The sequence below is a fragment of the Ranitomeya variabilis genome, chromosome 6, assembly GCF_051348905.1.
Source record: "Ranitomeya variabilis isolate aRanVar5 chromosome 6, aRanVar5.hap1, whole genome shotgun sequence".
Classification (NCBI taxonomy): domain Eukaryota; kingdom Metazoa; phylum Chordata; class Amphibia; order Anura; family Dendrobatidae; genus Ranitomeya; species Ranitomeya variabilis.
In genome coordinates this window covers 155,371,664-155,397,345 of record NC_135237.1, presented here as the reverse complement: position 1 = coordinate 155,397,345, position 25,682 = coordinate 155,371,664, and positions in this window count along the sequence as shown.

Below are 25,682 nucleotides of genomic sequence, written 5' to 3'. Positions count from 1 at the left end.
AAATGTCCCTCTTTATGTGTGGGAGAATGCAGGGAAAAATCAGGCCCACTGTATTACACAACAACACACTTTGATTAGCAGAAAGAGGCTGGCAGATATGGCACTAGCTGGACTGACACAGATGCACACACTGGCAATAGAAATGTCCCTCTTTTTTTTTTATATGGGAGACAAGGGATTGAATCAGGCCCACTATATCACGGTATAGTTCCTGTGGCACAAAATGACTGACAGATACCACAGACAGCACTCGCACACATGCACAGGTTTGGCAAGATTATTCTCCCTTTATTTTAATTTTTTGGGGGGATATGTGAGACAAGTGATTTAATCTGGCCCACTGTTACACAGTAGGTTTTCTGTGGCAGAAAAAAAATAAATAAATGCCACACACAGGACTGGCACTAATGCAGATTTGCCAGTCTTAATCTCCCACTTTTATTTTTTTTTCTGGGAGAATTGTGAAGAAATCAGGCCCACTGCTACACAGTAGGTTTTCTGTGGCAGAAAAAAAAGACAGATGCCACACACAGGACTGGCACTAATGCAGATTTGCCAGTCTTAATCTCCCAATTTTTTTTTTCTGGGAGAATTAGGAAGAAATCAGGCACAATGTTATACAGTAGGTTTTCTGTGGCAGAAAAAAAAGACAGAAGCCACACACAGGACTGGCACTAATGCAGATTTGCCAGTCTTAATCTCCCAATTTTTTTTTTTGTTTTATGGGAGAATTAGGAAGAAATCAGGCACACTGTTATACAGTAGGTTTTCTGTGGCAGAAAAAAAAGACAGAAGCCACACACAGGACTGGCACTAATGCAGATTTGCCAGTCTTAATCTCCCACTTTTTTTTTGTTTTATGGGAGAATTAGGAAGAAATCAGGCACACTGTTATTCAGTAGGTTTTCTGTGGCAGAAAAAAAAAGACAGAAGCCACACACAGGACTGGCACTAATGCAGATTTGCCAGTCTTAATCTCCCACTTTTTTTTTGTTTTATGGGAGAATTAGGAAGAAATCAGGCACACTGTTATACAGTAGGTTTTCTGTGGCAGAAAAAAAAAACAGATGCCACACACAGGACTGGCACTAATGCAGATTTGTCAGTTTTAATCTCCCAATTTTTTTTTTTTTTTTTATGGGAGAATTAGGAAGAAATCAGGCACACTGTTATACAGTAGGTTTTCTGTGGCAGAAAAAAAAGACAGAAGCCACACACAGGATTGGCACTAATGCAGATTTGCCAGTCTTAATCTCCCACTTTTTTTTTTGTTTTATGGGAGAATTAGGAAGAAATCAGGCACACTGTTATACAGTAGGTTTTCTGTGGCAGAAAAAAAAGACAGAAGCCACACACAGGACTGTCACTAATGCAGATTTGCCAGTTTTAATCTCCCACTTTTTTTTGTTTTATGGGAGAATTGTGAAGAAATCAGGCCTACTGTTACACAGTAGGTTTTCTGTGGCAGAAAAAAAAGACAGATGCCACACACAGGACTGGCACTAATGCAGATTTGCCAGTCTTAATCTCCCACTTTTTTTGTTGTTTTATGGGAGAATTAGGAAGAAATCAGGCACACTGTTATACAGTAGGTTTTCTGTGGCAGAAAAAAAAGACAGAAGCCACACACAGGACTGGCACTAATGCAGATTTGCCAGTCTTAATCTCCCACTTTTTTTTTGTTTTATGGGAGAATTAGGAAGAAATCAGGCACACTGTTATACAGTAGGTTTTCTGTGGCAGAAAAAAAAAGACAGAAGCCACACACAGGACTGGCACTAATGCAGATTTGCCAGTTTTAATCTTCCACTTTTTTTTTGTTTTATGGGAGAATTGTGAAGAAATCAGGCCTGCTGCTACACAGTAGGTTTTCTGTGGCAGAAAAAAAAAGACAGGTGCCACACACAGGACTGGCACTAATGCAGATTTGCCAGTCTTAATCTCCCACTTTTTTTTTTGTTTTATGGGAGAATTAGGAAGAAATCAGGCACACTGTTATACAGTAGGTTTTCTGTGGCAGAAAAAAAAGACAGATGCCACACACAGGACTGGCACTAATGCAGATTTGCCAATCTTAATCTCCCACTTTTTTTTTTTTTATGGGAGAATTAGGAAGAAATCAGGCACACTGTTATACAGTAGGTTTTCTGTGGCAGAAAAAAAAAGACAGATGCCACACACAGGACTGGCACTAATGCAGATTTGCCAGTCTTAATCTCCCACTTTTTTTTTTGTTTTATGGGAGAATTAGGAAGAAATCAGGCACACTGTTATACAGTAGGTTTTCTGTGGCAGAAAAAAAAGACAGATGCCACACACAGGACTGGCACTAATGCAGATTTGCCAATCTTAATCTCCCACTTTTTTTTTTTTTATGGGAGAATTAGGAAGAAATCAGGCACACTGTTATACAGTAGGTTTTCTGTGGCAGAAAAAAAAAGACAGATGCCACACACAGGACTGGCACTAATGCAGATTTGCCAGTCTTAATCTCCCACTTTTTTTTTTGTTTTATGGGAGAATTAGGAAGAAATCAGGCACACTGTTATACAGTAGGTTTTCTGTGGCAGAAAAGAAAGACAGATGCCACACACAGGACTGGCACTAATGCAGATTTGCCAGTCTTAATCTCCCTAATTCTCCCATAAAACAAAAAAAAAGTGGGAGATTAAGACTGGCAAATCTGCATTAGTGCCAGTCCTGTGTGTGGCTTCTGTCTTTTTTTTTTGCCACAGAAAACCTACTCTATAACAGTGTGCCTGATTTCTTCCTAATTCTCCCATAAAACAAAAAAAAAGTGGAAGAAATCAGGCACACTGTTATACAGTAGGTTTTCTGTGGCAGAAATTGGCTTGAAGAGATATAACAAAAAAAAAAAAGTGCTACTATTACTATCTCCCTACAGTAATCTCAGAAAAGTGTGGCAGGCAGCAATAAAAACGAGTGCTGCACACAAAAGTCAAAAGTGTGGACAAACAAACAAGATAGCTGTGCAGAAAGGAAGGAGCAACAGGATTTGTGCTTTGAAAAAAGCAGTTGCTTTGCACAGCGGCATACACACAGCAACGCAGCTATCAGGGAGCCTTATAACCTACAGAGCTGATGAAGAGAAATCTAGCCTCCACTGTCCCTGCAAAGAAAAGGTGGTGTTGGACAGTGGAAATCGCTACAGCACAAGCGGTTTTGGGGTCAATTTACCCTGCCTAACGTTATCCCTGCTTCTGATGAAGCGACAGCATCCTCTCCCTACGCTCAGATCAGCAGCAGTAAGATGGCGGTCGGCGGGAACGCCCCTTTATAGCCCCTGTGACGCCGCAGAAAGCAAGCCAATCACTGCCATGCCCTTCTCTAAGATGGTGGGGACCAGGACCTATGTCATCACGCTGCCCACACTCTGCGTGCACCTTCATTGGCTGAGAAATGGCGCTTTAAGCATCATATGAAACGCGACTTTGGCGCGGAGATCGTTTACCGCATGGCCGATCCCACGCTTCATAAGTCGGCGACTTATGAAAATGACCGATCCGTTTCGCTCAACCCTAGCCATGAGCACAACAGAAATTTTTTTTTTATAGTTGAAATACTCCGATCCTGTTCTGGCAGGTTTGATAATGCGGATGTGCTTTCCATCCACCGCTCCTAAACAGTTGGGGAAATCACAAACACTCCAGAATTTTTCCGCAATTTCAAGCCACGTGTCGATGGTGGGTAGGGGTATAAACTCATCCCGGAGTACATTCCACAAAGCCCGACAGGTGTCCGCAACTATTCCGGACAGGGTGGATATTCCAAGCCGGTATTGGAAATGGAGGGATGATAAACTCTCTCCGGTTGCCAGAAATCTGTAAAACAAACCCAAGAAACATTACAATCTATTCTACTTATGGTGTGGTTATGCTAAAGAAAGAAAGGAAAATACCCCAAAAATACATGTCAGAAAACAAAAAATTAGGACTGTGATTGCGATACCGCATGCGTCTAAAAAACGCCGCATTTGTACGTGTTTATATGCGTTTTTTCCACCACTTGCAGATGCATTTTAAACACTGCGGTTTAAACACTAATGTGAAACTAGCCAAAGAGATTGGGTGGGCAAAAAAGGCCTGCATAGCAGAGTTCCAAGATGAAAACCACTGCTGAGCAATTAGAGCATAAAGGCTTATCTCAGTTTTTGCAGAAAACATCTTGATGATGCCCAAGACTTTTGGGAGAATACTCTGTGGACAGACAAGAAAAAAGTTGAACTTTTTGGAAGGTGCATGATCATTACATCTGGCTTAGAAGTAACACAGAAAAGGAACATCATACCAACAGTAAAATATGATGGAGGTAGTGTGATGGTCTGGGCTGTTTTGCTGTTTCAGGACTTGGAAAATGGTAATAGGAACCATGAATTCTGATGTCTACCAAAAAATCCTGAAGGAGAATGTCTGGCCATCTGTGACCTCAAGTTGAAGCACACTTGAGTTATGCCACAGGACAATGAATCAAAACACACCAGCAAGTCCACCTCTGAATGGCTTAAGAAAAACCAAATTAAGACTTTGGATTGGCTCTATCAAAGTCCTGACCTTAATCTGATATAGATTTTATTTCATGACCTTAAAAAGGCGGTTCTTGTTCAGAAACCATCTAATGTGGCTGAATCATGCCACGGGGTCTCCGATCCAAGGGCAGAAGGGCCTTTATCTCAAAATTATGTGATCGCATTTCAATCCCAGCATTTAGGGGTTTAAGTGCCGGTAGTGGTGCGTGACCGCTCCTGGCACCTAGTGCCAGGTGTCAGCGTCAGAGTCACCTGATGTCGATCGCCCGCGCACAGCCCGTGTGCACTGGTGATCGGGATGATGTAATAGTCCGTTCCTGGTCCAATAGGCCCAGGGAACAGGGACGTATTATTCCGACATGTCAGAAATTGGTTAAAAACTGCATTTTGTATTTACTTGTGTTATCTTTAACTATTTTTTTTTTGGTTATCTGAAATATTTACGTGTGACAAACATGCAAAAGAATAGGAAATCAGTAAAGGGGTGAACACTTTTTCACACAACTGTATTTTGCAAAGCAATTTAAGCTCCTCATACTTGTCTGATGGCTGAATGATCATTTAGCCATATACCCCTTACACGAGAGCTTTACAGAGGACTCCAATGTTCTCTATGTGAGAACCATTGTCAAGCGACTCTGGCATCTGCTTATAGTGGCTTGTGAAAGTAAATATCCCACCCCCTTGTCACTTTTCGGGTTTTGCTATCTCACAACCTGGAATTTCACAGGTTTTTTTTTTAGGGTTTGCATCAGTTCATATAAGGAACATGAAAGCACGGAAGCAAATACAGCAATAAATGTAAATGGGTATAACTTTATTAAATACAAACACAATAAAAGTCATTAAAAGTGAACAACGGGAAGTGACATGGAAACCTCATAAATCAAAGTTTGTGGCGTGGATATAGATACAGTATATCAGGTATAACCATGGCAGAGCAAAAATCACATACTGCTAGCACGCAAAATTTTTAAGGGCTTCATAGCAAAAAGGGGTGAATACATAAGCACATTCATATTTATTTGATCCCAAAAATTTAATTTATGCCTATATTTTATTCACTTTACTAACTTAGACTAGATTTTTTTTATTGACTTATACAAAGAATACCAATAGTGACTGCAGCTGTACTTTTATCATGTAAGTTATTGTGAGTAAGGCATTGATAGTATATGCCCTCTCTATATTGTGCTTTTCATCTTGGGATGTGGGAAGCAGAGATTGGCATACTGATTGTTATTCTGTACGGAGTAATTATGGTCAAAGAAATGTAAGCGTGTCTTGCTTTTCCTGATTTGCTATCCATCTGCTGTATAGACTCCCTCCTCACAAAATTGCTATTCATATTTTGTATAAACTGATACAAATTGCAACTATGTACTTTGCATAAGATTTCAATATATTTTTCACATAGTCTGTGTAATATTATGAATCTTTAAAGCACTGTTTCACCTTTGTGACACCCTTCAGCAATCTATCTGTATGTAAAGTATAAAACTTGCTAGAACACAATATTTCATACAAATACCTCCTTGAAAAGCATTGCCAGATACAAATGCAAGGGATCAGCCCTGGATGCAACACGGGACAATGGTGGTAATGTATTCCTCCCCTAAATGAGACTAAATCATATTCTCTTTATATTACCATGGCTTGGGTTTAGATTCTCAGAAACCTTTTATAAATATATGTAATTTAGTAATTTGGTTGCAGATGGTTTTCCAATCCATCTGCATCCCCTTATCTCTACTGATGGCTGCTATAATTTTATAGTAAAGCTTTATGGTAACAGGATATTTAACGCTATGTTTCAGAAATAAATGGACTTGTAACTAACAAGTAAATAACCATGTACCTACACAATGAATTATTGTTTTCTCATGCATGTTCACTTCTCCATACCTGCTACAGGGATGCATATAAGTAAGCAAATCTTCTGCATATAGAGCCACATCTCAAGAATTCAATATGCATTTGTTAATTGTTTACTTATAGAGCAAGTGCAGTCTTTTCTCATACTGGGGCCACATTGTCAATCCCAAGGACCACAAAAAAATGTAAAGGATATCTGTCAGCAGGTTTTTGATCTCAGGGCAGCATGATATAGGAGCAGAGGCACTGATTTTGGCGATATGTCACTTATTATGCTGCATGGTGTTGTTTCAATACAATTACTGTTTTTATCAGCAGGAGATTATCACTGTCCGGACTAGGTCTTGTCTGCCTGCTAGATCAACTCAGACCCTAACACTGATTAGCAGCTTACTGTCTCTGTATAATGTACACAGAAAGCTGTGGTGTGGGTGGGGTTTGCTTTCTCAGCTTTGCTTCATGCTATATCTAAAAACTCTGATTGTATCACAACTGCTGCACCCAGTAAACTAAGAGATACATCTTTGGAATCAGGGTTTTTTTTCCCCCTACTTTCTACTGGTCTCAGATAAGGTAGAAATATCTTGGTAACAGATTCCCTTTAAAAGGATATTAGCAATCTAGACATTATATCAGAAGTATCTCTATATATAATTGTCTAAGGGTTTTTCTGTCTGTCTGTCTGTCCTGGAAATCCCGCGTTTCTGATTGGTCGAGGCCACCAGGCCTCGACCAATCAGCGACGGGCACAGCATGGCGACGATGATGTCATAAAGGTTGCCTTGACCAATCAGCGACGGGCACAGTCTGCCGCGAATTCTGGAATCATCATTGTCCATATACTACGGGGACATGCATATTCTAGAATACCCGATGCGTAAGAATCGGGCCACAATCTTGTTTCCTATAAATGTCTCATACATGAGCATTCACTCCAGAAAGGAGAAGGCCATGTGTGCATGTACCAGAGACATCTTGAAGTAAATCTGTCATGAGGTTTTTGCTATGTAATCTGAGAGCAGCATGATATGGAGGAAGAGAGTATAAACCCACCCACAGCTCTGATTGGCTGGTTCCTGTGTACACTACCATTGCTAGCAAGCTGCCAATCAGTAGTGGCGGCTGGTTTACGCAGATTAGCCTCAATGACCTGCATGTGAGATCTAGTTAGGTAGTGATAATCTTCTGCTGGTAGAGCACTGATGGTATTGAAACTGTGGCACACAGTCTAATCAGTGACACATCCTTGAAATCAGGGTCTCTGCCTCTACATCGTGCTGCTCCCTGATTAAAGGGAACCTGTCACCACGTTTTTGGAAGATGGGATAAAAATAGCGTTAAATAGGGGCAGAGGTGGGCGTTACATTAGTGTGTTTGTTATGCGTTTATTACCCACCTAAGTTGCCGAAATAACTTTGCAAAGTCTCCGTTTTCGCCTGTCAATCAGGCTGGTCAGGTCACATGGGCGTGGTGTCTTCACCCAGATTTGGCGTAGTTTTCCGTTGGTGGCGTAGTGGTGTGCGCATGCCCAAAGTCCGGAATCCTCTGCCAGGGGATTTAAAATAGCGCGGTGTTCGTTATTGCATTGGTGATCGGTGGGCGCGGCCATCTTCCTTTGGCCGCGCGTGCGCAGAAGCGGCGCTCTGCTGGCCGCGGCTTCAGGAAAATGGCCGCGGGATGCCGCGCGTGCGCAGATGGAGATCGCGGCGGCCATTTTCCTGAAGCCGCGGCCAGCAGAGCGCCGCTTCTGCGCACGCGCGGCCAAAGTAAGATGGCCGCGCCCACCGATCACCAATGCAATAACGAACACCGCGCTATTTTAAATCCTCTGGAAGAGGATTCCGGACTTTGGGCATGCGCACACCACTACGCCACCAACGGAAAACTACGCCAAATCTGGGGGAAGACAACGCCCATGCGACCTGACCAGCCTGATTGACAGGCGAAAACGGAGACTTTGCAAAGTTATTTCGGCAACTTAGGTGGGTAATAAACGCATAACACACACACTAATGTAACGCCCACCTCTGCCCCTATTTAACGCTATTTTTATCCCATCTTCCAAAAACGTGGTGACAGGTTCCCTTTAAACAGTAAAAACCTGCTGACAGATTCCCTTTAATAAATTCAGCTTTTTTTAATCCTATATTTAATGTGGTGTTATCCTACTATACAAGTTGTTGCTCACTAGCTGCAGGACACAGGGCCACAAGTTACTTTAGCTTTTGGCAATGTAAGTACTTGTTTGCACTTTTTTTGCTTTGCCGTTATGGTTAAACAGTCCATTAGTGAAGAGTATGGGTCAGTTTGAGTCTAAAGCTTTAGAGCAACAAAAACAATACTAACATAGTGAACAACCAACATTAAGATTAAATTACATTTCATGTGGTCCCCCAAAGGATTACTCTGTTCCTGCATTTATGATATTTAATTTTCGACTAGGACGTCCCTCCTGACAGCACAACCAGGAGGTAGTTCTTTGTATCCTTGATAGGGACAGGAACACAGAAGAGGTTAAATAGCCCCTCCCCACCACCATCCTTCATTGTTTTTCCTGTCCCTATCAGGGACAGATGCAGAAGTGGAGCACACAGGTGTGAAGATTCTGTGATAAGGTTCTACATAACAGAGTCCGGTTGAGCTGGGGAATCCTGGGAACAGCTGCATCCCTCTCTAAAGGGCTCTGGGGCTTTGGAGACCATGTCCTGTTGGGCAGGCTCTGGCATCACGCTGATACCGGAGAGGTCTCTCAGCGTCCAGTCGAGCTATGTGCTCCCAGAATCTGCTGTATTCCTATCCAGAGGGCTCTGGGCATCGGATGCTAGTTCCGAGCACAGTATCATCGGTGGGCACACCAGTGACGCAGCTTCCGGGGGCATGTCCGCATGGTATCTTGTTGTGACAGATCAAGAAAATGGTGCCAAATACCAGCATTTCTACTGTTGCCGACATCCACTGGGATTGACAGCAGTTGGAGCTCAGATGGAAGACGAATCAGATGTCCTGATGCCGGGTAAGGCTGACTACTTAATGGGCGAGGGACATCTGGCAGCATTCCTGCCTTAGTATGGAGAGTGCTAGCTGTTCTGATGTCCAATCCTTAGAGCCATCCTTGGACCATGAGAGTAAAGCATAGTATATCACATTGCTGGGCATTAAATCCAAATAGCTACAGGAACCTTCTTTATATACTGTCTTTTATGACAAAGAGACCCCTAGGCGGTCCACCTCAGCATCCAAAAGGAAGGCTAATAGATGTGCCATATGCAATACCAGATTCCCAGAGAGCTATGATAAGAAGCTCTGTGAAGGCTGCATTTCCAGATTCCTTAAGGAAGAGCAAACCTCCCTTCTTACTAGCATAAAGGGGCTTATCACTGCTTACTAGCATAAAGGGGCTTACCAAGTCAAAAAATAAGTTATGCTCGATACCTTTCTCTGGACTACACATGTTCGGACCAGTCCTGGATGAGTTGCTTGAAAAAGCATTGGATAAAAAAAGGGCTTTCCTGAAGAAAAACCAAAGAGAATGCCGGCCTTTCGGAAGACTAGCTCTCATCCCATGCAGGACTATAGAGGGAAGGGGAAGTTGGGTAGGTGAATCTACCTCAAGGGTGGCAGAAGTAGAGGCTCCTTTCAAGACCAAGGACCAAGACCCAGAAGACAATGATGCCAAGGGTGTCAGGGGGAGACTTCAGTACTTTCTGGGGGGCTGGCAGGAAATTTCCAAAAATCTGTGAATTCTGCAGATGGTCTCTCAGGGGTACAGGATAGAGTTCACCCAGTCACCTCCCAAAAGATACTGTATTACATCTACCCAGCCTCCAACAGTCCACCAGAGGCTCCTAAAGGATATAGAATGACTTATAGACTTGGAAGTCATAGTTCAGGTGCTACATTCCAACAATTCCGGGGACACTATTCCAGTTTGTTTTCCATTAAAATTCCAGGAGGGGAGTACTGAATGATAATCAACCAGAAACCACTAAACCGGTGGGTGGTCTACAAACAGTTAAAAATAGAGTCACTCAGGTCGGTCATACCTCTGATAAAAAAGCACTCTGTGATAAGTACGTTAGCTTTAAAGAGTGCCTATTACCATGTACCTATCCATACCTCGCACCAAAAATACCTCAGGTTTGCGATAAAGAATCAAGGGAAGATACAAAATGTATCAATGTGAGGGTCTTCCATTCGGTCTCTCCTCTGCGCCCTGAATTTTCACAAAGCTTATGGTGGCGATAATGGCTTCCAAAGAGAGAGGAAGACTTGGACGACCTACTCCTGGTAGCAGACTCACCAGAGCAGATGGAGGAAGATCTAACAACAACCATGACAGTCCTGGAGAGGCTGGGGTGGTTAATAAACCTGAAAAAATCAAGTCTCAGACCCACAAAAAGGAAAAGTACTCCTAGCTTCTGAGCAGGAATACTCATTCCTTCCACTGCACAAACAGCAGACAATCAGAGAGGAGATACAGGCTATTCAAAAGCAGAAGTATATCCCAATCAGGAAAGCCATGAGAATCCTAAATTTAATGACCTCATACATTCCCAGTATCCAATGGAGTCAGTTTAATTCAAGAATCCCACAACGGGAGGCCCTTTCAGTCCTTTCAGAAGCCTCACTGGACAGCAGAATGTTAGTATCCGAAGAGGTAAAGCAGTCTCTGTCTCAGTGGACCAGAATAGCAAACCTTGGGAAAAGAAGACCCTGGAAAGTATCACCTTGTGTGAGCATCACTACAGATGCAAGCCTCAGAGGTTGGGGAGCCCACATAGAAGGACGTTACCTCCAAGGAACATGGCCCACAGCAGTTCCTCGAACCACAGGGAGCTCAGAGCATTTTGGGAAGCACTGCAGAGATGTCAGATGGAGCTAAAAGATTGGCACCTCAGAGTCTTTTTGGACAATTCTACCATGGAATCCTTCCTCCTACATCAGGGAGGTCTGAGGCACCGTCGCTTACAGGAAATATCAGAAAGAATATTGTCCTGGGCCGAAAACATGGTGAGACTAGTGATGAATGAGTGTGCTCGTTACTCAAGTTTTCCAAGCATGCTTGGGTGTTCTCCGAGTATCTTGGGCGTGCTCGTATATTATATTTGAGTCCCCGCAGCCGCATGATTTGTGGCTGCCAGATAGCCTGAATACATGTGGGGATTCTCTAACAAACAGGAAATCCCTTCATGTGTTCAGGTTGTCTAACAGCCACAAATCATGCAGCTGCAGGAACTCAAACATAATGTGTGAGCACGCCCAAGATACTTGGAGAACATCCGAGCATGCTCGGAAAACTCGAGTGATGAACACACTCGCTCATCACTAGGTGAGACTAGTCACTGCAGTGCACCTGAGAGGCTCAAAAAATCAGATAACTAACTTTCTAAGCAGAGAAAAAATTCAAACCTTGGAGTGGTCCCGAAACGAGGAAGTCTTTTTTCAGCTGACACAGCACTGGGGTACCCCAGAAATAGACTTATTCGCCTCCAGGAAAAATACCAAGACACAGGAGTTATTTTCAATAAATCTGGGAGACAATCCGACTGGGGTGGATGCCTTGGCACAGAACTGGAATATTGAGCTGGTGTACGCCTTCCCACCACTCGCATTAATAGCGAGAATATTGAGGAAAATCCAGGAGAGCCGGGCGACTGTGATCCTAATAGTTCCATACTGGCCCAAAAGAAGCTGGTTTCCCTATTGAAGTGGATGGTTTTAGAAGACCCAATTCTCCTGCCAAGACCTTCTAAGGCAGGGCCCTCTTTTCCATCAAAATCTAAAGATGTTACATGTAGCGCCCCCACTGCCGCAGGGCCGAGGGGTACCCGGTACCGGGTCTCTGAGTCTCTGCTCTGGGGTTGTCACGGTGGCTAGGCCCGGTCCGTGACCCTGCTGAGGGGCGTACAGTAAATGATATGATGGATGTGGATGGTGGTAGTGCGGTGTTGCGGTGCAGTGCCGGTCGCAGTAAATAACGAGGACACCAGGTTGCAGTCTCTTTACCTCTTTACTGAAGGTCTCTGGGTCCTCAGTCCGGAATACGGTTCACCAGGCTGCGCAAGTCCGGCCGGTCCAATGGCACCTCCAGAGTTCTCTTTGCAGGTGGAAATCTGTGCCTACCTGCTAGCGCTATGTGTTGCGGTCCTTCCCTGCTGTGCTTACGGAAAGTCCCCACAACTGTTGTGTCTGTTTCTTAAGTTCCCTCACAACTCAATTAGATGATGTTCTGCTAATCCTCCGTCCCTCCCTGATGTTACGGTTAGGACGGCACCCGTTTGACGGGTAGGCTCGGAGCTCTTCCGGGACTCTAGAGTCGCCCCTCTCCACAAGTTGCCCCCCAAGACTGCATAGGTGATTTAGATGAGACAGCCTGCCTTTGACTGACTGTCCTGCCGTTGGTTTAAAGTATTGCCTGAAGCTGAATATAGTAATACTTCCTCGGCGTTCCGGCCACCGGTTGTTTGCGCCTCAGTAGAATGTTGCCTCGGTCTTACAGCACGACTCCTACTGGTATTCTCCTTCTTGCTTTGATCTCGTTTCTCACTCAGCACAATATATCTCGCTTCTGATCCTTCCTTAGGGCACCGCCGCTATGCTGAGCAGGCACGGTCCCTTGACGTTCCTTCCTGTAGCCAGGCCTCTGTCAGGATCCCACCCCTGACAGGGACCCTACCGAATCTTCCCCCACAACACCCTCTGCCACAAGGTGTTGCCTGGTTCCAACCCAGTCAGCTTTCTCTCTAACTTCCTGCCTGACCCCCAGTTTTACCAGTATGTGAGGAGTGGTCTAATGAATAGAACCCTTAGCTCCCCCTGGAGGCCCGGCTGTGAAATGTATTGGTTTCTGTGATACCTGGTCAGATGAACTCCTTCAGTGCCATCAGACGTACCATGGCTCCCCTTAGTGGCGGAGCCACAGTACTGCAACGACCAGGACTCTGGGGCGCTGCACTCCCCCCCGGTTAAATCCAGTACTCCTGGACTGGGAAGAAAACAACAATACAGGTTAGCAAAAAGACATACAATTTTGTTGAGTGCAATAACAATAAGCATATTTGAACAGAGCTTCCCTTTATGGGAGGTGAGGACACTTGAACGTTACAAACATGGTTAAATATTATAAATTACAGGCTATAAACAACTCCTGTTACCCAACCGGGTATTCTACTTAGTGCAAAATTGTTGAACAATAATTTCACATTGCCTTTAAGGATGTACACTCTAAATCCACTAAAGACCTTCTTATAACACATTATAAGGCTTGAGCAACTGTGCTACATTCTCCTACTTTACGTCTGCAGGACCGCCTGTCCTAACGGCTCCAGACCTACTGCCTCTCCTTTCTTTACAGGACCGCCCCTTTCAGCCCGGGCCTACTGCCTTTTCAACTACTATACACAGTATAGAACATATATTTTCTTTCAATTTAAGGTCACTGAGCCATCTCTATATGGCTCCTAAGAGGACTCACCAACTAATCCGTACGGGTTCACTTTCTGTCCTCATTTTCTATCAACGTTATCAAACATTTCTTAAAGTCAACTAGTTAGGGACACATAACTTTCACATGTCAACATTATTACTTTCTTTCAAGGCATCATTATCACTTTACTGTTTTAAGGCAGTATTACTCGTAAGTACACAGGTGAACATCCCCTTTAAGAGGGGACCAAGTCTTTATGAGGTAGCGCATCTTCTCAAGCTACCAGTCCATACTCAGCAAAGGCTCCGGTGCGGTATCTTCGCAAAGAGTCCTTCTTTAAGTAAAACCAGTAGGAAGCACCTTTAAGAAGGTGCAAACTATTTACAAGCAGTTTGTATCATGCACTGTTCATGATTCCAGCAGTTCTTTGTAAACTTGGGTAAACAAGGAGCAAAATGAAAATAAAAACAAAAATAAAAGCAATAGGGATCCCGGGTAAACTAAGGGATCCCTTTAAGAATAACCCAGGTCGGGCATTAGTAGCAAAAAGCAGGGAAACAAATAGTTAACTATGTACAGTTTCAGGTTTCCGAGGTTTAGTTGAACGGCTTCCAGGGCTGCACCTGGCACTTAACCCTTCTTGGCCTGGGAAGAGTGAGGTCCAGGGTTACACCCAGTGCTGGACAAACGCCGTTAATCCGTCTTGCATATACTGGTAAATCGGGCGCAGCGATGGAGGTCTGCGCAACTTGAGTATGGGCACTTGCTGCAGCAGAGGTAGCGGCTGCTGCAAGATCAGTCACTGGAACGGAGTCAGCAGCTGTGGCACTAGCAGTCACTGGAGTGGTGTCGGTCGTCAGGGCAGGGTCGTCCTTCATACCTGCTTCAGATGCGGTCCCTCCGGTTCCGGTCTGCTCCATCTCCACTGGGGTCTGGAACGCTGGCTGCGGAGCCTTGTGCTGCGACGTTGTCATCTCTGTTTGCAGCACCTCGCTTTCCGGCAGGGCCTTGCTTTCTGGCTTCGGAGCGCTGGAACTTCTTTCTTGCTCCAGACCAGATGGGGTTGCCGACAGACTTCTGGCGAGGCTCCCGATGATGGTCTTCTTCCACCCGGCCTCAGTGCTCAGCTGCGTCCGCCGGGGTTGGTGGATCAGCTCGTCCGCTCTGGTCTGCAGGAGGTCAGCGTTAACTGTGGAGGTCTGGCTGCGGTGCCTCTCCGGGTAGCTGGGGGAGTCCTCGGCTCCGACCCAACGCCCCGGCTCCGGGCGGCTCACCATGGCGTCCTCCATGTGGCTCGCTTCTTCTTCCTGGTCCTTTTCCCGCTCTCTCCTTCGTGGGCGGTTTCGCTTTCGTTGTCTCCGCCCCCCATTGAGGATCAGTAGGCGGATCTCGGCTGCTGACGGACACGTCCTCAAGGGGCTGAAATATTTAGACTGGGCGGCCATTGTCTTTCGCGCTCTCCAGCTTGTCTACGCCCACTCCACACCCTTCTTCTCCTGTGCTCTCCTTAGCGCTGTAATGGCGGCGGTTTTGGTGGGAACTTCTGGCGGCAAGTGGCAACACACAGTCCTTATAATAAAGTACAGTCCAAGCCCGATAACTCACAGTTCCAAGGCACACATGACCTGATTCTTCAGGCTTAAGTAGATCCTGTTCGTGACGCCAAGTTGTAGCGCCCCCACTGCCGCAGGGCCGAGAGGTACCCGGTACCGGGCCTCTGAGTCTCTGCTCTGGGGTTGACACGGTGGCTAGGCCCGGTCCGTGACCCTGCTGAGGGGTGTACAGTAAATGATATGATGGATGTGGATGGTGGTAGTGCGGTGTTGCGGTGCAGTGCCGGTCGCAGTAAATAACGAGGACACCAGGTTGCAGTATCTTTACCTCTTTACTGAAGGTCTCTAGGTCCTCAGTCTGGAACACGGTTCACCAGGCTGCGCAAGTCCGGCCGGTCCAATGGCACCTCCAGAGTTCTCTTTGCAGGTGGAAATCTGTGCCTACCTGCTAGAGCTATGTGTTGCGGTCCTTCCCTGCTGTGCTTACGGAAAGTTCCCACAACTGTTGTGTCTGTTTCTTAAGTTCCCTCACAACTCGATTAGATGATGTTCTGCTAATCCTCCGTCCCTCCCTGATGTTACGGTTAGGACGGCACCCGTTTGACGGGTAGGCTCGGAGCTCTTCTGGGACCCTAAAGTCGCCCCTCTCCACAAGTTGCCCCCCAAAACTGCATAGGTGATTTAGATGAGACAGCCCGCCTTTGACTGACTGTCCTGCCGTTGGTTTAAAGTATTGCCTGAAGCTGAATATAGTAATACTTCCTCGGCGTTCCGGCCACCGGTTGTTTGCGCCTCAGTAGACTGTTGCCTCGGTCTTACAGCACGACTCCTACTGGTATTCTCCTTCTTGCTTTGATCTCGTTTCTCACTCAGCACAATATATCTCGCTTCTGATCCTTCCTTAGGGCACCGCCGCTATGCTGAGCAGGCACGGTCCCTTGACGTTCCTTCCTGTAGCCAGGCCTCTGTCAGGATCCCACCCCTGACAGGGACCCTACCAAATCTTCCCCCACAACACCCTCTGCCACAAGGTGTTGCCTGGTTCCAACCCAGTCAGCTTTCTCTCTAACTTCCTGCCTGACCCCCAGTTTTACCAGTATGTGAGGAGTGGCCTAATGAATAGAACCCTTAGCTCCCCCTGGAGGCCCGGCTGTGAAATGTATTGGTGTCTGTGATACCTGGTCAGATGAACTCCTTCAGTGCCATCAGACGTACCATGGCTCCCCTTAGTGGCGGAGCCACAGTACTGCAACGACCAGGACTCTGGGGCGCTGCATTACACCTGTCAGCCTGGATTCTGAGAGGGAGATCCTGAGATCAAAAGGTCTGTTCGAGTCGGTCATCTCCACTATCCAAAAGAGCAGGAAGCTGGTAACCTCGGCTATACATCTCAAGATCTGGAAGATATTCTGTACTAAAATTAGAGTTCCAGTCTTCATCACTCAAGGTCCAGATATTCCTCGTATTCTTGACTTCCTTCAGTCTGGGTTTGATAAGGGTCTGAGACCTAATACTTTGAAGGTACTGATATCAGCCCTGGGATCATTCTCCAACTATCCACTGGCCAACCACCCCTGGATTGTAAGATTCGTTAAAGCTATTCATCTAATTAAACCTACAATATGAAGCATGGTGCCCCCTTGGGATTTCAATTTAGTCTTAAACTACTTACGCAAAAGGCCATATGAACCATTGGACCTAGCAGACCTAAGGTCTGTGTCGCTTAAAGTAGTCTTCCTGGTGGCGATAACCTCTGTAAGATGTATAGGTGAAATAAAGGCCCTTTCCATAAGGGACCCATATTTAAAGATTCAAGATGATTGTATCATCCTAAGGCTGGATCCAGTGTTCCTTACCAAAGTAGTTACTGACTTTCACAGAAGCCAGGAAATTGTGTTACCTGCTTTCTGTCAGAACTATAGTAATGAGAAGGAACTCTCTTTCCACTCCTTGGACATAAGGAGGACAGTTCTATAATACTTAAAGCTCATGGAAAGATGGAGAGTGGACTCAAACCTCTTTGTTTAGATGGAAGGAAAGAACAGGGGGAAGAAAACATCAAAATCTATGCTGGCTAGATGGATAAAGTCAGAAAACCTCAAGGCTCACTCACTGAGGGCAATCTCGACTTAGTGGGCAGAGCGCAGGGGCATTTGTGGATCAGATCTGCAGGGCTGCGACTTGATCAAATTTAACCCCTTCACCCCCAAGGGTGGTTTGCACGTTAATGACCGGGCCAATTTTTACAATTCTGACCACTGTCCCTTTATGAGGTTATAACTCTGGAACGCTTCAACGGATCCTGGCGATTCTGACAACGTTTTCTCGTGACATATTGTACTTCATGATAGTTGTAAAATTTCTTCAATATAACTTGCGTTTATTTGTGAAAAAAATGGAAATTTGGCAAAAAATTTGAAAATTTCGCAATTTTCCAACTTTGAATTTTTATACCCTTAAATCACAGAGATATGTCACACAAAATACTTAATAAGTAACATTTCCCACATGTCTACTTTACATCAGCACAATTTAGGAACCAAAATTTTTTTTTGTTAGGGAGTTATAAGGGTTAAAAGTTGACCAGCAATTTCTCATTTTTACAACACCATTTTTTTTTTTAGGGACCACATCTCATTTGAAGTCATTTTGAGGGGTCTATATGACAGAAAATACCCAAGTGTGATACCATTCTAAAAACTGCACCCCTCAAGGTGCTCAAAACCACATTCAAGAAGTTTATTAACCCTTCAGGTGTTTCACAGGAATATTTGGAATGTTTAAATAAAAATGAACATTTAACTTTTTTTTACACAAAATTTATTTCAGCTACAATTTGTTTTATTTTACCAAGGGTAACAGGATAAATTGGACCCCAAAAGTTGTTGTCCAATTTGTCCTGAGTACGCTGATACCCCATATGTGGGGGGAAACCACTGTTTGGGCGCATGGCAGAGCTCGGGAGGGAAGGAGCGCCATTTGGAATGCAGACTTAGATGGATTGGTTTGCAGGCGTCACGTTGCATTTGCAGAGCCCCTGATGTACCCAAACAGTAGAAACCCCCACAAGTGACCCCATATTGGAAACTAGACCTCCCAAGGAACTTATCTAGATGTGTTGTTAGAACTTTGAACCCCCAAGTGTTTCACTACAGTTTATAACGCAGAGGCGTGAAAATAAAAAACATTTTTTTCCACAAAAATGATTTTTTTAGCCCCCAGTTTTGTATTTTCCCAAGGGTAACAGGAGAAATTGGACCCCAAAAGTTGTTGTCCAATTTGTTCTGAGTATGCTGATACCCCATATGTGGGAGGGAACCACTGTTTGGGCGCATGGCAGAGCTCAGAAGGGAAGGAGCGCCATTTGATATGCAGACTTAGATGGATTGGTCTGCAGGCATCACGTTGCATTTGCAGAGCCCCTGATGTATGCAAACAGTAGAAACCCCCAAAAGTGACCCCATATTGGAAACTAGACCTCCCAAGGAACTTATCTAGATGTGTTGTGAGAACTTTGAACCCCCAAGTGTTTTACTACAGTTTACAACGCAGAGCCATGAAATAAAAAATATTTTTTTTTCCCACAAAAATGATTTTTAGCCCCCCAAATTTATATTTTCCCAAGGGTAACAAGAGAACTTGGACCCCAAAAGTTGTTGTCCAATTTGTCCCGAGTACACTGATGCCCCATATGTTGGGGTAAACCCCTGTTTGGGCGCACAGTAAAGCTCGGAAGGGAAGGAGCACTGTTTTACTTTTTCAATGCAGAATTGGCTGGAATTGAGATCGGACGCCATGTCGCGTTTGGAGCGCCCCTGAAGTGCCTAAACAGTGGAAACTCAGCAATTCTAACTGAAACCCTAATCCAAACACACCCCTAGCCCTAATCCCAACGGTAACCCTAACCACACCCCTAACCCTGACACACCCCTAACTCTAATCCCAACCCTAATCCCAACCGTAAAGGTAATCCAAACTTTAGCCCTAACCCTAACCCTATCTTTAGCCCCAACCCTAACCCTAACTTTAGCTCCAACCCTAGCCCCAACCCTAACCCTAACCCTAGCCCTAACCCTAGCCCTAACCCTAACCCTAACCCTAACGGGAAAATGGAAATAAATACATTTTTTAAATTTTTTTATTTTTCCCTAACTAAGGGGGTGATGAAGGGGGGGTTTGATTTACTTTTATAGCATTTTTTATAGCAGATTTTTATGATTGGCAGCTGTCACACACTAAAAGACGCTTTTCATAGCAAAAAAGTTTTTGCGTCTCCACATTTTGAGACCTATAATTTTTCCATATTTTAGTCCACAGAGTCATGTGAGGTCTTGTTTTTTGCAGAACGAGTTGTTGTTTTTAATAGTAACATTTTCGGACACGTGACAGTTTTTGATCGCTTTTTATTCCAATTTTTGTGAGGCAGAATGACAGCTATTCATGAATTTCTTTTGGGGGAGGCGTTTATACCTTTCCACGTTTGGTAAAATTGACAAAGCAGTTTTATTCTTCAGGTCAGTACAATTACAGCGATACCTCATTTATATAATTTTTTTATGTTTTGGCGCTTTTATACGATAAAAACTATTTTATAGAATAAATAATTATTTTGGCATCGCTTTATTCTGAGGACTATAACTTTTTTATTTTTTCTTTGATGACGCTGTATGGTGGCTCGTTTTTTGCGGGACAAGATGACGTTTTCAGCGGTACCATGGTTATTTATATCCATCTTTTTGATCGCGTGTTATTCCACTTTTTGTTTGACGGTATGATAATAAAGCGTTGTTTTTTGCCTCGTTTTTTTTTTTCCCCTACGGTGTTCACTGAAGGGGTTAACTAGTGATATAGTTTTATAGGTGGGGTCGTTACGGACGAGCCAATACTAAATATGTGTACTTTTATTGTTTTTTTTTATTATTTAGATAAAGAAATGTATTTATGGAAATAATATATATATTTTTTTTCTTTATTTAGGAATTTTTTTTTTAATTTTTTTTTACACATGTGGAAATTTTTTTTTTAACTTTTTTAGTTTGTCCCGGGGGGGACATCACAGATCGGTGATCTGACAGTTTGCACAGCACTCTGTCAGATCACCGATCTGACTTACAGCACTGCGGGCTTAACAAGCGCCTGCTCTGAGCAGGCACTCGGTAAGCCACCTCCCTCCCTGCAGGACCCGGATGCCGCGGCCATCTTGGATCCGGGCACCTGCAGCGAGGAGGAGGTAAGAGAGCCTCGCAGCAAAGAGATCACATCGCGTTGCTTCGGGGGTCTCAGGGAAGCCCGCAGGGAGCCCCCTCCCTGCACGATGCTTCCCTGTACTGCCAGCAAACCGCGATCATGTTTGATCGCGGTGTGCCGGGGGTTAATGTGCCGGGGCGGTCCGTGACCGCTCCTGGCACATAGTGCCGGATGTCAGCTGCGATAGTCAGCTGACACCCGGCCGCGATCGGCCACGCTCCCCCCGTGAGCGCCGCCAATCGCGCTGGACGTACTATCCCGTCGGTGGTCATACGGGCCCACCCCACCTCGACAGGATAGTATGTCCAATGTCAGAAAGGGGTTAAATACATTTGCAGACTTTATAAGTTGGACATTCTGTCAAATCAACAGATGGCCTTTGGGAGGAAAGTCCTCCAAGCAGTGATCCCCTTAGTAGGAGTTATTTGGTATTTCTCCTGGTGATGCTGTCAGTAGGAACATCCTGGAAAGTAGGAATTAGTCCTATATGAATATGTGTAGAGAGGAAATTCAATAAAATATTTGTTGCATCCATCCTGGTGTGGTACTTGGGAAAATCATTGAAGGGTGGTAGTGGTGAGGGGCTATTTAACCTCTTCTGTGTTCCTGTCCCTATCAAGGATACAAAGGACTTCTTCCTGGTGGTTCTGTCATGATGGACTCCTGGAAACACCATTACCGGTAGGACTAATTCCTACTATTCTTTTATTAAATTCAATTCAATAAATGTTATATTTTATGAGACATTGTGCACCTATTTGTTTTTCTTGATAGCATCTTCTATTAGAGGTGTGTCTCTGAGTGCAAAATATTTTGGGATATCATTATGCTCTGTTTCGACTGTTTACTAGCATGGCCTGACTTCCTCCAGAATCGGGACATTAGCTGTATTAGAATTCAGTAATGTACCATTATGTAACGGCACTGCTGGTATCCACGCATGGCTCAGCTTCGACCATCATGCAGGGACGCCGGCATACTCACTCGCCGTGTGGTTCCTGATGTGCTCCCTGTCCTCTGCTGTAGTTCTTGCTGCAGTTCCTGATGTCGTGCCTAGTGCACGCACACACTCTCCAGTGCTCTAAAAGGGGCAGTGCACACATATAGTTTAATGCCCTCAGCATCAATCTGAAAGGCATTTAGTATAATTAGTACACCTGCTAGGTGGCTCCCAGCCATTTTAAGAGAGTCATCCAGTATATAAGATTCCCTCCCCCTTAGGGTGTCACTGAAGCAACAGTATTCATTAGTCAAACCAAACTAGAAAATAACATTCAGAAGTCCAAATATATGCAAAAATACAAAAAGCTTTATTAATAACAATCCCCGTGCCACCCATAGCATGCACAAGAAATGATGCCTTTCTCATCAGCCGAAACGCGCGTCGGGGTGGACAGGGGAGAGGTGCCTTTCTCCACGAGTGATATATTTTTATACTGACCGGTATGTATACTTATGGTAGGCTTTTTCTGCTGCTAAACCCTAAAACTTTGAGTACTTTTTACATGCAGTTATGCCTATTAGCCTTCCATCATTCTTGTATCTTTTGTACGGTCAGGGTATTTATTTGTTTACATTATAGGCACCTACCCCCTGCCCTTTTCTTGTGCATGCTATGGGTGGTACGGGGATTGTTTCTTCCTGTCATGTTCTTACCTGTTGTTATTATTAATAAAGCTTTTTGTATTTTTGCATATATTTGGACTTCTGACTGTTATTTTCTAGTTTGGTTTGGTCTATGTCTGTTGCAGTCGGTCCATTATGGTCCTACTTTGGTCCCATTTATTTATTGATAGCTTAACCCTACTGGGAGAAGAATAATAATGCTGGTGACTATCTCTTTTTCCACAAAATTTCTATGTTTAGTATTCATTAGTGTGAATTTCTCCTAGTAGTGGCTTATGAGGTCCCCTGGTCTTGGTATGCCCAGTGTCCTGAACCTGCATCCCTGGTCCCAGTGTGGCCAGTGTCCTGAACCTGAATCCCTGGCCGACGTATTTCCAATGTTCTGAACCGGAAACCCTGATCCGTGTGTGGCTAGAGCCTGAACCTGATCCTCTGGTTCTTGTGTTGCCAGGGCCTGAATCTGCTCCCCTGGTCATGTGTCGCCAGAGCCTGAACCTGCTCCTCTGGTCCGTGTGTGGGCAGGGCCTGAAAGCTCGTCCCTCGGTCCATTTATATCCGGTCTGCTAAAACCAGTCTCCGAATAAATCCAGTCTGAATGTAGCACAAATCCTTGTCAGTAACCAATGTGTCGAGTAGCCAGAAATTATTAGTCTGAATGAAATCCTAGTCCTTAATCTGTGTCAGTGAACCTGACCCCTGGGGTCAGCAGCTTCAGTAATGGATTCTGACTAGGAGTGGAACCTGCCAGCTACCTGCAGCCCAGCCTGTCTTCACCTTCAGGAGCTCCAGTGAGTAGCAGATATCCTTTTAACTACAGCCCTTCCTAAGTAGGCATGGCCTTGTGGCACAGTGGGTTCATGAACCATCTGGTCAGGAACCGGAAGTATAGAATGCTCCATAGTGCTACAAGATGCATAACAAGTCATTACTTCCTAAAGTCCTCAAAAAAATGGAAAATGTGCTATAAATAATAATGTATGTGTATATATGAATGAGGGTATATGTGATTAAACATAGTATATACAGGTGTGTATCAATATGCATATTGTGACAAAGTCACTGGAAAAGTGCAAGAGGGGAGATATGTAGCACTGAGGTTGTTAGCTTCATTAATATAAACCAATGAAAAATCATCCAGCACATGTTTAGTGCTAGGACGATTGAACAGCTGTATAGTGGGAGGAGTCCAGAGGGTAAACAGCGAGCTTTCTATAGCATTTGATTGTGGGTGGGTCTGGAGGTGCAAGCTCTGGAGATGTGCTTTTGCGTTAAGGAAAGCTTGACGTATGAAGATTGCAGTTATCCTGGACTGAATTTCTTTTGATAAAGGACATGGAAGCTAGAATCTAAGTCAGATGGGCTAACCATCGCTATTGTATGGGCTTGTTATTTTGTGTTTTACCTTCTGTCAGACAAAGGCTGTATTTACGTTTTCTGGTGATATGGTTTATGAGGATTGCAAAAAACTAGGCGTACTTTCAATAGAAACGGTGCCTGTGTCTACTTTTCGACCAGCTACAGTTGGTGGGGAATGCGGGCAAGACCACAGGAAGCACGTGTGATGACTGGGGACAAACTGTATGTTTTGGGTGAAGGTCGCTGTAGAATAGAACAGCAGTCAGACAAAATGGAGGAGCTGATCAAGCATGTGGTCCAGAGTCAGCACCAGCAACACCAACAGCACATGCAACAGCTGCAGCAGTACCGGTAGCAGAAGCAGCAACAGCTACAGCAGCATCAGTAACAGCTCCAGCAGCAGACTGATTTACTCAAAGAGGCAGTTCGTGGCATGGCAGCTGCTTTGACTTCAAGGTCAGCTGATTTCACTTTCCAGAAGGCTGTGGGGAGAGCCTCGCTGTAACTGAAGACATAGAGGCCTTTTTAACCGTTTTTTAAAGGGTCGCTGTGGTGACATGGGGGAGGGGGGTTAGTGGATGCCCTGGTCTGGTAGCCAAAACTGCATGGACCAGAGATCACTTCAACGAAGGCCCACTGTTGTGAATTCCGTTCTTGGGCTCCATCCTGTGGTTGCAAATGGTATTTTTGGGAGTTCTGCTCTTGGGCTCCCTCTGGTGGTTTCAGGTGGAACTTAGCAGCTGCGTTCACTAATCGGTTTCCTGGCCTTGTTATTTAACTGGGCTTTTGGCTTTAGTGGATGCCAGCTGTCAATGTATTTCCTGTGGATTCAGTCCTTTCCTGGAAGTTCTCTGTTGGCCAGTCCATTTTCAGCTTAAGATAAGTCTGCTACTTTTTGGGTGTTTCCCTGCTTATGACCTTCTGTTCAGTTCAATTTATGTCTCTTTTGTCCAGCTTGTCATTATGAAATATTCCGGCTAGTTGGAAGCTCTGGGGTCGCAGATTTGCCCCTCCACACCGTGAGTCGGTGTGGTGGTTATTTTTGTAAACTCTGCGTGGACTTTTAGTTTTTATACTGACCGCACTGTAGCCTTTTCTATCTCTGTCTATTTAGATAGTAGTGGCCTCCTTTGCTAAAAAATCTAGTTTCATTTCTGAGTTTGTCATTTTCCCTCTCCACTCACCGTCAATATTTGTGGGGGGCTATCTTCCTTTGGGGGTTTCTCTGAGGCAAGATAGCTTTACGTTTCCATCTTCAGGGGTAGCTAGTTCTTAGGCTGTGCAGAGGCGTCTAGGCAGAGATAGGAACGCTCCACGGCTATTTCTAGTGTTGGTGTTAGGAGTAGGGATTGCGGTCAGTAAAGTTACCACCTCCTCAGAGCTAGTCCTATTTTTGTTTTACCCACCAGGTCATTTCAGTGCTGCTCCTTAGCGAGTCCATGATTGGTTTTGTCCACCAGGTCATCTCAGTACCGCTCCGTACCCACCAGGTCATAACAGCCCACTATCCTTTTAAAGTGGTCATGATGCTACTCGGACAACACAGGGTGAGGGTAAATCAGTGTGGCAATACTTTATTGAACCACAAAACAGGCAGATAATAGCCCCAGCAAAATACTGAAGATGGTGCACATTACAGTCTCACCCTTCCAGTAATCCCCAGAATGCCGATGATTTGGTACACTGGTTGAAAGATGTCAGGGTGTCGATGGTTCCTTGGTGAGGCAACCCACTCCATACTGGAGGGCGGAGGTTAAAAAGGGGGTGGGGCATCAAAAGTCCAAGGAGCAGCAAAGTTCATGCCGAGGGCCTCATCGGGGGATGTAATTTGCTGGAGATGTGACGACTCAAGACATAGATCTGCCCATTGTCTCCTGACCACTGAACAAATGGACTGTAGCATGGTTCATTCTACACATATCCAGCTTGCAGTGTGGTTTGCATTGCTTTCAATGGTAAAAAAAACATTCACCACAAAATGCAATTTAAACATTTTAATACCTTACCTGGCCATGTGGTTGTGAGACATGATCAGACACATCCTGTTTAATTT